This window comes from Salvelinus alpinus, chromosome 11, assembly GCF_045679555.1.
Source record: "Salvelinus alpinus chromosome 11, SLU_Salpinus.1, whole genome shotgun sequence".
Classification (NCBI taxonomy): Eukaryota; Metazoa; Chordata; class Actinopteri; order Salmoniformes; family Salmonidae; genus Salvelinus; species Salvelinus alpinus.
The window spans coordinates 69,000,496-69,013,800 of record NC_092096.1 but is presented as its reverse complement, the minus strand read 5'-3'; the positions used below and the strand labels follow the sequence as shown (position 1 = coordinate 69,013,800).

The 13,305-nt window shown below is 43.9% G+C and overlaps 1 protein-coding gene across 3 annotated transcripts in view; it reads left to right on the top strand.

Moving 5' to 3' along the window:
• The window catches only part of LOC139534705 (glucosidase 2 subunit beta-like), a 280,149-nt gene that overhangs the window by 177,207 nt on the left and 89,637 nt on the right, over nt 1-13,305 (top strand). The window lies entirely within an intron of this gene.

Genomic DNA, 13,305 nt, shown 5'->3' with positions numbered 1-13,305 from the left:
ATGAGTACTGTAGGGTATGTAAACATAAAGTGGCATAGTTTAAAGTGGCTAGTGGTACATGTATTACATAAAGATGGCAAGATGCAGTAGATGATATAGAGTACAGTATATACATATGAGATGGGTAATGTAGGGTATGTAAACATTATATTAAGTGGCATTGTTTAAAGTGGCTAGTGGTACATTTTTACATAGTTTCCATCAATTCCCATTTTTAAAGTGGCTGGAGTTGAGTCAGTATGTTGGCAGCGGCCGCTAAATGTTAGTGGTGGCTGTTTAACAGTCTGATGGCCTTGAGATAGAAGCTGTTTTTCAGTCTCTCGGTCCCTGCTTTGATGCACCTGTACTGACCTCGCCTTCTGGATGATAGCGGGGTGAACAGGCAGTGGCTTGGGTGGTTGTTGTCCTTGATGATCTTTATGGCCTTCCTGTGACATCGGGTGGTGTAGGTGTCCTGGAGGGCAGGTAGTTTGCCCCCGGTGATGCGTTCTGCAGACCTCACTACCCTCTGGAGAGCCTTACGGTTGTGGGCGGAGCAGTTGCCGTACCAGGCGGTGATACAGCCCGACAGGATGCTCTCGATTGTGCATCTGTAGAAGTTTGTGAGTGCTTTTGGTGACAAGCCGAATTTCTTCAGCCTCCTGAGGTTGAAGAGGCGCTGCTGCGCCTTCTTCACGACGCTGTCTGTGTGGGTGGACCAATTCAGTTTGTCCGTGATGTGTACACCGAGGAACTTAAAACTTTCCACCTTCTCCACTACTGACCCGTCGATGTGGATAGGGGGGTGCTCCCTCTGCTGTTTCCTGAAGTCCACAATCATCTCCTTTGTTTTGTTGACGTTGAGTGTGAGGTTATTTTCCTGACACCACACTCCGAGGGCCCTCACCTCCTCCCTGTAGGCCGTCTCGTCGTTGTTGGTAATCAAGCCTACCACTGTAGTGTCATCCGCAAACTTGATGATTGAGTTGGAGGCGTGCATGGCCACGCAGTCGTGGGTGAACAGGGAGTACAGGAGAGGGCTCAGAACGCACCCTTGTGGGGCCCCAGTGTTGAGGATCAGCGGGGTGGAGATGTTGTTACCTACCCTCACCACCTGGGGGCGGCCCGTCAGGAAGTCCAGGACCCAGTTGCACAGGGCGGGGTCGAGACCCAGGGTCTCGAGCTTGATGACGAGTTTGGAGGGTACTATGGTGTTAAATGCTGAGCTGTAATCGATGAACAGCATTCTCACATGGGTATTCCTCTTGTCCAGATGGGTTAGGGCAGTGTGCAGTGTGGTTGCGATTGCGTCGTCTGTGGACCTATTGGGTCGGTAAGCAAATTGGAGTGGGTCTAGGGTGTCCGGTAGGGTGGAGGTGATATGGTCCTTGACTAGTCTCTCAAAGCACTTCATGATGACGGAAGTGAGTGCTACGGGGCGGTAGTCGTTTAGCTCAGTTACCTTAGCTTTCTTGGGAACAGGAACAATGGTGGCCCTCTTGAAGCATGTGGGAACAGCAGACTGGGATAAGGATTGATTGAATATGTCCGTAAACACACCAGCCAGCTGGTCTGCGCATGCTCTGAGGACGCGGCTGGGAATGCCGTCTGGGCCTGCAGCCTTGCGAGGGTTAACACGTTTAAATGTTTTACTCACCTCGGCTGCAGTGAAGGAGAGCCCGCAGGTTTTGGTAGGGGGCCGTGTCAGTGGCACTGTATTGTCCTCAAAGCGGGCAAAAAAGTTGTTTAGCCTGTCTGGGAGCAAGACATCCTGGTCCGCGACGGGGCTGGTTTTCTTTTTGTAATCCGTGATTGACTGTAGACCCCGCCACATACCTCTTGTGTCTGAGCTGTTGAATTGCGACTCGATTTTGTCTCTGTACTGGGACTTAGCCTGTTTGATTGCCTTGCGGAGAGAATAGCTACACTGTTTGTATTCGGTCATGCTTCCGGTCATCTTGCCCTGGTTAAAAGCAGTGGTTCGCGCTTTCAGTTTCACGCGAATGCTGCCGTCAATCCACGGTTTCTGGTTTGGGAATGTTTTAATCGTTGCTGTGGGTACGACATCGTCAATGCACTTCCTAATGAACTCGCTCACCGAATCAGCATATTCGTCAATATTGTTGTTGGACGCAATGCGGAACATATTCCAATCCGCGTGATCGAAGCAGTCTTGAAGCGTGGAATCAGATTGGTCGGACCAGCGTTGAACAGACCTGAGCGCGGGAGCTTGTTGTTTTAGTTTCTGTTTGTAGGCTGGAATCAACAAAATGGAGTCGTGGTCAGCTTTTCCGAAAGGGGGGCGGGGGAGGGCCTTATATGCGTCGCGGAAATTAGTATAACAATGATCTAGGGTTTTTCCAGCCCTGGTAGCACAATCGATATGCTGATAGAATTTAGGGAGTTTTGTTTTTAGATTAGCCTTGTTAAAATCCCCAGCTACGATGAATGCAGCCTCAGGGTGTGTGGTTTCCAGTTTACAAAGAGTCAGATAAAGTTCGTTCAGGGCCATCGATGTGTCTGCTTGGGGGGGAATATATACGGCTGTGATTATAATTGAAGAGAATTCTCTTGGTAGATAATGCGGTCGACATTTGATTGTGAGGAGTTCTAGATCAGGTGAACAGAATGACTTGAGTTCCTGTGTGTTGTTATGATGATCACACCACGTCTCGTTAATCATAAGGCATACCCCCCCGCCCCTCTTCTTACCAGAAAGATGTTTGTTTCTGTCGGCGCGATGCATGAAGAAACCAGCTGGCTGCACCGACTCCGTTAGCGTCTCTTGAGTTAGCCATGTTTCCGTGAAGCAGAGCACGTTGCAATCCCTGATGTCTCTCTGGAATGCTACCCGTGCTCGGATTTCATCAACCTTATTGTCAAGAGACTGGACATTGGCGAGTAGTATGCTAGGGAGTGGAGCGCGATGTGCCCGTCTCCGAAGCCTGACCAGGAGACCGCCTCGTTTGCCCCTTTTACGGCGTCGCACAGGGTCGCCGGCTGGGATCAGATCCATTGTATTGGGTGGAAGGCAAAACACTGGATCCGTTTCGGGAAAGTCATATTCCTGGTAGGAACGATGATGAGTTGACGTTAATCGTATATTCAGTAGTTCCTCCCGACTGTATGTAATGAAACCTAAGATTACCTGGGGTACCGATGTAAGAAATAACACATAAAAAAACAAAATACTGCATATTTTCCAAGGAACGCGAAGCGAGGCGGCCATCTCGTGTCGGCGCCGGATTATACTGTACATATGTATATAATGGTGTTTTACATATTTTTTTTTTTTACAAGTGTACTGACAAGTGATTAAATTATTCCAGCTGCATCAGAAACCAATAAAGTGTTGACTTCAACTACTGGATCAATTCATTGTGATATTCATGAAATGTATTTGGATCAACTAGCTTCAATCTTACTGCTGAAAAACAAATGATGCAGGGAGTTGGTGTATCATTTAAATAGATTTTTTTTGGGCAAGTAAACATGTTTCAATAAAAATATAGATTAGTCTGTCAATATAGCAAATAAGTAAACATGGCATGCGTTCAAGATGTTTATTTGCACTGGAGACTGGTGCGTTTTCACAGCAGTATGCAGGAACAGTTACGCAATGTATGATATATATATATTTATGATATACAGTGGGGCAAAAAAGTATTTTGTCAGCCACCAATTGTGCAAGTTCTCCCACTTAAAAAGATGAGAGAGGCCTGTAATTTTCATCATAGGTACACTTCAACTATGACAGACAAAATGAGAAAAGAAAATCCAGAAAATCACATTGTAGGATTTTTAATGAATTTATTTGCAAATTATGGTGGGAAATAAGTATTTGGTCATTAACAAAAGTTTATCTCAATACTTTGTTATATACCCTTTGTTGGCAATGACAGAGGTCAAATGTTTTCTGTAAGTCTTCACAAGGTTTTCACACACTGTTGCTGGTATTTTGGCCCATTCCTCCATGCAGATCTCCTCTAGAGAAGTGATGTTTTGGGGCTGTTGCTGGGCAACACGGACTTTCAACTCCCTCCAAAGATTTTCTATGGGGTTGAGATCTGGAGACTAGCTAGGCCACTCCAGGACCTTGAAATGCTTCTTACGAAGCCACTCCTTCGTTGCCCGGGCGGTGTGTTTGGGATCATTGTCATGCTGAAAGACCCAGCCACGTTTCATCTTCAATGCCCTTGCTGAGGGAAGGAGAATTTCACTAAAAATCTCACGATACATGGCCCCATTCATTCTTTCCTTTACACGGATCAGTCGTCCTGGTCCCTTTGCAGAAAAACAGCCCCAAAGCATGATGTTTCCACCCCCATGCTTCACAGTAGGTATGGTGTTCTTTGGATGCAACTCAGCATTCTTTGTCCTCCAAACACGACGAGTTGAGTTTTTACCAAAAAGTTAGATTTTGGTTTCATCTGACCATATGACATTCTCCCAATCTTCTTCTGGATCATCCAAATGCTCTCTAGCAAACTTCAGACGGGCCTGGACATGTACTGGCTTAAGCAGGGGGACACGTCTGGCACTGCAGGATTTGAGTCCCTGGCGGCGTAGTGTGTTACTGATGGTAGGCTTTGTTACTTTGGTGCCAGCTCTCTGCAGGTCATTCACTAGGTCCCCCCGTGTGGTTCTGGGATTTTTGCTCACCGTTCTTGTGATCATTTTGACCCCATGGGGTGAGATCTTGCGTGGAGCCCCAGATCGAGGGAGATTATCAGTGGTCTTGTATGTCTTCCATTTCCTAATAAATGCTCCCACAGTTGATTTCTTCAAACCAAGCTGCTTACCTATTGCAGATTCAGTCTTCCCAGCCTGGTGCAGGTCTACAATTCTGTTTCTGGAGTCCTTTGACAGCTCTTTGGTCTTGGCCATAGTGGAGTTTGGAGTGTGACTGTTTGAGGTTGTGGACAGGTGTCTTTTATACTGATAACAAGTTCAAACAGGTGCCATTAATACAGGTAACGAGTGGAGGACAGAGGAGCCTCTTAAAGAAGAAGTTACAGGTCTGTGAGAGCCAGAAATCTTGCTTGTTTGTAGGTGACCAAATACTTATTTTCCACCATAATTTGCAAATAAATTCATTAAAAAATCCTACAATGTGATTTTCTGGATTTTTTCTCCTCATTTTGTCTGTCATAGTTGAAGTGTACCTATGATGAAAATTACAGGCCTCTCTCATCTTTTTAAGTGGGAGAACTTGCACAATTGGTGGCTGACTAAATACTTTTTTGCCCCACTGTATATGTAGTATTTATTAGAAGCGTTAGTAGTATATTTTTCTTCTACTATATATATATATATATTATGCCCATCACAATGTCCCATTATTGATGTGGCATTGTGTGTGTATATATATATATACAGTAGAAGAAAAATATCACAATGAAAAACTATCTCAATGAAGTACAAGAAAAATATGCTACTAACGCTTCTAATAAATACTATATTTCTACAAAGGGAATACTTGTATATGATGTGTTTGGGTGGTGAGGTGTTCAGAGTCACTTTGATACAAGGGTTGTTATGGGACCTTTCACATCTCCTCTTGAAAGTCATCAACTTCTTTGTATCCAAGCGGTTTTGTGTGTGTGAGAGAAAGACCAACATGCTATTACACATTCATGGGCAATCGTTGTGTAACATGTCTGTATTACTACTGTAGCAGCGCGGTGTAGAATATGAGACATCTCACAGACACACGTTAGCTAGCGAGCTACAACACACAGGTATAGTTACTCCAAGACTAGTATGAGTCATCAAGACAAAGTCATTCCTTTACTCTCCGCCATTATCATCAAAAATATATCCAGTTTTGTTCCTAATGAGAGGCACTGGGCCTAGGTAGGCTAGTTAGCTAGCTAGCTATAACGTTAGACTACAGTACATTTTAGGTGTAGCAAGTACACAGCTATCTAGATAAACTTGGCTAGCTTGCCTTGTAATGGTACTATTCAATCACCAAATTGTACTCTACTGAACAACACTGCCTCGTGTAACAAAGTGAGTTTATATTGCTAGCTAGCTACCGACAGCAAAACAACTTACCCGTTTGTTATTTGTCCTCCTGAGTCCTGGTCCAGTTGGTCTAGGCTGCTGCCGCTGCTTGCTGGTCTCGCAGTTGTTTTTCTCGCCGTCTCAACTCTTCTTCAGTGTATTCCAGCTCAAATAAATAGGACCGTATGTTCCTATGTAAACATACAAATAAATGTTGTCGTCCATCTCTTCTTGGAAAGAGGAAATTAAAAGAAGCAACCGTTGTAATTATTTAGCCATCTCGGATAGACAAGTCCATGGTAAAATAGCTTACATGAACCTGTAAACTAGTACCTCCCCCGTTTTGGAAAAACCTTCAAGGGTTTGAACAAGGAAGTACGGCTCCCATCAGGTTTTAGTCTTTACAAAACCAGGACAAATGAGTCAACTTAGATATCCTGCAATGTGCTTGGCAGATAGGAACATCGTTGAGGCAAGTCCAATGACTCTTGTGAACAAGGAGAACAATATCTACTCGCTGCTAGCGTGATCGTGTAATCGGCGAAAAACAAAGACCACAATAATTGTTACAGAACATGACAAACATATTTTTTTAGATCAGACAGCAGGCTCAATCAACCAATGACGTCACACCTCTCATCATTATGTAGGGAGACTGGAACACCTCTCATCACTATGTAGGGAGACTGGAACACCTCTCATCACTATGTAGGGAGACTGGAACACCTCTCATCATTATGTAGGGAGACTGGAACACCTCTCATCATTATGTAGGGAGACTGGAACACCTCTCATCATTATGTAGGGAGACTGGAACACCTCTCATCATTATGTAGGGAGACTGGAACACCTCTCATCACTATGTAGGGAGACTGGAACACCTCTCATCATTATGTAGGGAGACTGGAACACCTCTCATCATTATGTAGGGAGACTGGAACACCTCTCATCATTATGTAGGGAGACTGGAACACCTCTCATCATTATGTAGGGAGACTGGAACACCTCTCATCATTATGTAGGGAGACTGGAACACCTCTCATCATTATGTAGGGAGACTGGAACACCTCTCATCATTATGTAGGGAGACTGGAACACCTCTCATAATTATGTAGGGAGACTGGAACACCTCTCATAATTATGTAGGGAGACTGGAACACCTCTCATCATTATGTAGGGAGACTGGAACACCTCTCATCATTATGTAGGGAGACTGGAACACCTCTCATCATTATGTAAGGAGACTGGAACACCTCTCATCACTATGTAGGGAGACTGGAACACCTCTCATCACTATGTAGGGAGACTGGAACACCTCTCATCATTATGTAGGGAGACTGGAACACCTCTCATCATTATGTAGGGAGACTGGAACACCTCTCATAATTATGTAGGGAGACTGGAACACCTCTCATCATTATGTAGTGAGACTGGAACACCTCTCATCACTATGTAGGGAGACTGGAACACCTCTCATCACTATGTAGGGAGACTGGAACACCTCTCATCACTATGTAGGGAGACTGGAACACCTCTCATCACTATGTAGGGAGACTGGAACACCTCTCATCATTATGTAGGGAGACTGGAACACCTCTCATCATTATGTAGGGAGACTGGAACACCTCTCATCACTATGTAGGGAGACTGGAACACCTCTCATCATTATGTCGGGAGACTGGAACACCTCTCATCATTATGTAGGGAGACTGGAACACCTCTCATCATTATGTAGGGAGACTGGAACACCTCTCATCATTATGTCGGGAGACTGGAACACCTCTCATCATTATGTAGGGAGACTGGAACACCTCTCATCACTATGTAGGGAGACTGGAACACCTCTCATCACTATGTAGGGAGACTGGAACACCTCTCATCATTATGTAGGGAGACTGGAACACCTCTCATAATTATGTAGGGAGACTGGAACACCTCTCATAATTATGTAGGGAGACTGGAACACCTCTCATCATTATGTAGTGAGACTGGAACACCTCTCATCACTATGTAGGGAGACTGGAACACCTCTCATCACTATGTAGGGAGACTGGAACACCTCTCATCACTATGTAGGGAGACTGGAACACCTCTCATCACTATGTAGGGAGACTGGAACACCTCTCATCATTATGTAGGGAGACTGGAACACCTCTCATCATTATGTAGGGAGACTGGAACACCTCTCATCACTATGTAGGGAGACTGGAACACCTCTCATAATTATGTGGGGAGACTGGAACACCTCTCATCACTCATAATTACATAGGGAGACTGAAATAACTCTCATAATTACATAGGGAGACTGGAACACCTCTCATCACTATGTAGGGAGACTGGAACACCTCTCATAATTATGTAGGGAGAATGGAACACCTCTCATAATTATGTGGGGAGACTGGAACACCTCTCATCACTCATAATTACATAGGGAGACTGAAATAACTCTCATAATTACATAGGGAGACTGGAACACCTCTCATCACTATGTAGGGAGACTGGAACACCTCTCATAATTATGTATGGAGACTGGAACACCTCTCATCATTATGTAGGGAGACTGGAACACCTCTCATCATTATGTAGGGAGACTGGAACACCTCTCATAATTATGTAGGGAGACTGGAACACCTCTCATCATTATGTAGGGAGACTGGAACACCTCTCATAATTATGTAGGGAGACTGGAACACCTCTCATCATTATGTAGGGAGACTGGAACACCTCTCATCACTATGTAGGGAGACTGGAACACCTCTCATAATTATGTAGGGAGACTGGAACACCTCTCATCACTATGTAGGGAGACTGGAACACCTCTCATCATTATGTAGGGAGACTGGAACACCTCTCATAATTATGTAGGGAGACTGGAACACCTCTCATAATTATGTAGGGAGACTGGAACACCTCTCATCATTATGTAGGGAGACTGGAACACCTCTCATCATTATGTAGGGAGACTGGAACACCTCTCATCATTATGTAGGGAGACTGGAACACCTCTCATAATTATGTAGGGAGACTGGAACACCTCTCATCATTATGTAGGGAGACTGGAACACCTCTCATAATTATGTGGGGAGACTGGAACACCTCTCATCACTCATAATTACATAGGGAGACTGAAATAACTCTCATAATTACATAGGGAGACTGGAACACCTCTCATAATTATGTAGGGAGACTGGAACACCTCTCATCATTATGTAGGGAGACTGGAACACCTCTCATCATTATGTAGGGAGACTGGAACACCTCTCATTATGTAGGGAGACTGGAACACCTCTCATCATTATGTAGGGAGACTGGAACACCTCTCATCATTATGAAGGGAGACTGGAACACCTCTCATCATTATGTAGGGAGACTGGAACACCTCTCATCATTATGTAGGGAGACTGGAACACCTCTCATCACTATGTAGGGAGACTGGAACACCTCTCATCATTATGTCGGGAGACTGGAACACCTCTCATCACTATGTAGGGAGACTGGAACACCTCTCATTATTATGTAGGGAGACTGGAACACCTCTCATCATTATGTCGGGAGACTGGAACACCTCTCATCACTATGTAGGGAGACTGGAACACCTCTCATCATTATGTCGGGAGACTGGAACACCTCTCATCACTATGTAGGGAGACTGGAACACCTCTCATCATTATGTAGGGAGACTGGAACACCTCTCATCATTATGTAGGGAGACTGGAACACCTCTCATAATTATGTAGGGAGACTGGAACACCTCTCATCATTATGTAGGGAGACTGGAACACCTCTCATCATTATGTAGGGAGACTGGAACACCTCTCATCACTATGTAGGGAGACTGGAACACCTCTCATCACTATGTAGGGAGACTGGAACACCTCTCATCATTATGTCGGGAGACTGGAACACCTCTCATCACTATGTAGGGAGACTGGAACACCTCTCATCACTATGTAGGGAGACTGGAACACCTCTCATCATTATGTCGGGAGACTGGAACACCTCTCATCACTATGTAGGGAGACTGGAAAAACACCCCAAATACTGTCTAACGTTGAAGTTTCCTTTTAAGGACATTTATATATACATCTTGGTGTTAATGTCATTTTTAGTTATTCGTTGACAGATTGTGCAAAACTATTCTAGAGACGTTGTTGGATATGTGTGTTGCAGTCATTTCTTTTCAAAGTGAAGTCTGTTTCTATTTGAATCCCCAGAGGTATCCATAATGTATGATAGTGGATTAATTTAGTCATATAGCTGATAGTAGTTGAAAAGATAAGAGCTGAAAGTACATAGGCTTACTTAGGATTGTTTATTTCAAATCAAATCAAACTTTATTTGCCCGATGTGCCGAATACAACAAGTGTAGACTTTACCGTGAAATGCTTACTTACAAGCCCTTAACCAACAGTGCAGTTCAAGAAGAAGAAAACATTTACCAAGTAGACTAAAATAAAATGTAACACAATAAGAATAACAATAACGAGGCTATATACAGCGGGCACCGGTACCGAGTCAGTGTGCAGGGATACAGGCTAGTTGTCGTGGTCTGTACATGTAGGTGGGGGTGAAGTGACTATGCATAGGTAACAAACAAACAGCGAGTACCAGCAGTGTACAAGAGGGGGGTGTCAATGTAAATTGTCCGGTGGCAATTTTTATGAATTGTTCAGGAGTCTAATAGCTAGAAGCTGAGGGTAGAAGCTGTTGAGGAGCCTTTTGGTCCTAGACTTGGTGCTCCGGTACCGCTTGCCGTGCGGTAGCAGAGAAAACAGTCTATAACTTGAGTGACTGGAGTCTCTGACAATTTAATGGGCTTTCCTCTGACACCGCCTGGTATAGAGGTCCTGGATGGCAGGAAGCTTGGCCCCAGTGATGTACTGGGCCGTTTGCACTACCCTCTGTAGTGCCTTACGGTCAGATGCCGAGCAGTTGCCATACCACTCGGTGATGCAACTGGTCAGGATGCAGGATGCTCTCGATGGTGCAGCTGTAGAACCTTTTGAGGATCTAGGGGCCCATGTCAAATCTTTTCAGTGTCCTGAGGGGGGAAAAGGTTTTGTCGTGCCCTCTTCACGACTGTCTTGGTATGTTTGGACCATGATAGTTCGTTGTTGATTTGGACACCAAGGAACTTGAAACTCTCGACCCGCTCCACTACAGCCCCGTCGATGTTAATGGGGGCCTGTTCGGCCCGCCTTTTTCTGTAGTCCACGATCAGCTCCTTTGTCGTATTTCATTCTAACTTAGTTTCATTCTAACTCACTGTTTCATTCTAACTGTTTCATTCTAACTCACTGTTTTATTCTAACTCTTTCATTCTAACTCACTGTTTAATTCTAACTCTTTCATTCTAACTCACTGTTTCATTCTAACTCAGTTTCATTCTAACTCTTTCATTCTAACTCACTGTTTCATTCTAACTCTTTCATTCTAACTCACTGTTTCATTGTAACTCAGTTTCATTCTAACTCTTTCATTCTAACTCACTGTTTCATTCTAACTCTTTCATTCTAACTCACTGTTTCATTCTAACTCTTTCATTCTAACTCACTGTTTCATTCTAACTCTTTCATTCTAACTCACTGTTTCATTCTAACTCTTTCATTCTAACTCACTGTTTCATTCTAACTCAGTTTCATTCTAACTCTTTCATTCTAACTCACTGTTTCATTCTAACTCTTTCATTCTAACTCACTGTTTCATTGTAACTCAGTTTCATTCTAACTCTTTCATTCTAACTCACTGTTTCATTCTAACTCTTTCATTCTAACTCACTGTTTCATTCTAACTCTTTCATTCTAACTCACTGTTTCATTGTAACTCAGTTTCATTCTAACTCTTTCATTCTAACTCACTGTTTCATTCTAACTCTTTCATTCTAACTCACTGTTTCATTGTAACTCAGTTTCATTCTAACTCACTGTTTCATTCTAACTCTTTCATTCTAACTCACTGTTTCATTCTAACTCAGTTTCATTCTAACTCTTTCATTCTAACTCACTGTATAACTCAAAACGATCTAAATTGTTTTCAATATTCCTGCCAGTCCCTTGATGTTTAGTCCCTTATTGAGAGTACCTCTCCTCTGCTTTCCGCTTCTATGTTATGACAAGGAAAATAACTAGCAACAAAACATATTGACAAAGGGACTCTGTGGTAAGAATAGTACTTTAAATGATCTGCCAGAAGCTATTTGCCTCATTGCCTTTAGTGATGGCTCTCAACTATAAATTGGCTTCAAGTTATGCTTGTTTTGTTTCCCTTTTTTTGCATCTAAATTGAGGCTTGTTTTTTTAGGGAGAGATGGGCTCTCTCACAGTATAGCTTCTTCCTGGGTAAAAGGCCCTACTGCAACCCTCCAAATCTTGTTTCAGAGAAGCAATGCATATTAAGATAAAAAAAATAAAAAACCTATGCATCACTCATGGCTTCTGCATTAAGAATTTCAAGGCTGAAATATGATAAGCTGTCAGCAAAGCGAGCTCCCATCAGACTGGAATGGAATCCCCATACGCCATTTTACTTAAACTTGCATTCGGAGTCCGTCAAGTGGAAAATGAAGGTAAACTGAAAAATTGCTTACTTTGAGTATGTCTCCATCTCTTGAAGGGGTTACAGGCAGTTGGGTCTAACCCTAACCTTCTCTGGTAGGAAATACAAGGCATTTGGGTCTAACCCTAACCTTCTCTTGAAGGGGTCACAGGCAGTTGGGTCTAATCCTAACCTTCTCTGGTAGGAAATACAAGGCATTTTGGTCTCACCTTAACCTTCTCTGGTAGGAAATACAAGGCATTTGGGTCTAATCTAGCCCAAGATGTATCCTTAAGGAGCTTAACGTTACTAATATTGAGTTGCACCCCTTTTTGCCCTCCGAACTTCTTCAATTCATCAGGGCATGGACTCTACAAGGTGTCGAAAGCGTTCGACAGGGATGCTGGCCCATGTTGACTCCAATGCTTTCCACCGTTGTGTCAAGTTGGCTGGATGTCCTTTGGGTGGTGGACCATTCTTGATACACACAGGAAACTGTTGAGCGTGAGAAACACAGCAGCATTGCAGTTCTTGACACACTCAAACCAGTGTGCCTGGCATCTACTACCATACCCCATTCAAAGGCACTTCAATCTTTTGTCTTTCCCATTCACCCTCTGAATGGCACACATCGCAATCCATATCTCAAAGAGAGACAGCCGGGGGATAGTCGACGAGCCTGGAGACCGACGAGAGTGTGGACGGATCGTCTCATACGCGGCCCGGAAGTGAACGGTTGCCAACTCTGTGACTATGGACCCGGAGTCGGGGTCCGAGGGTGCG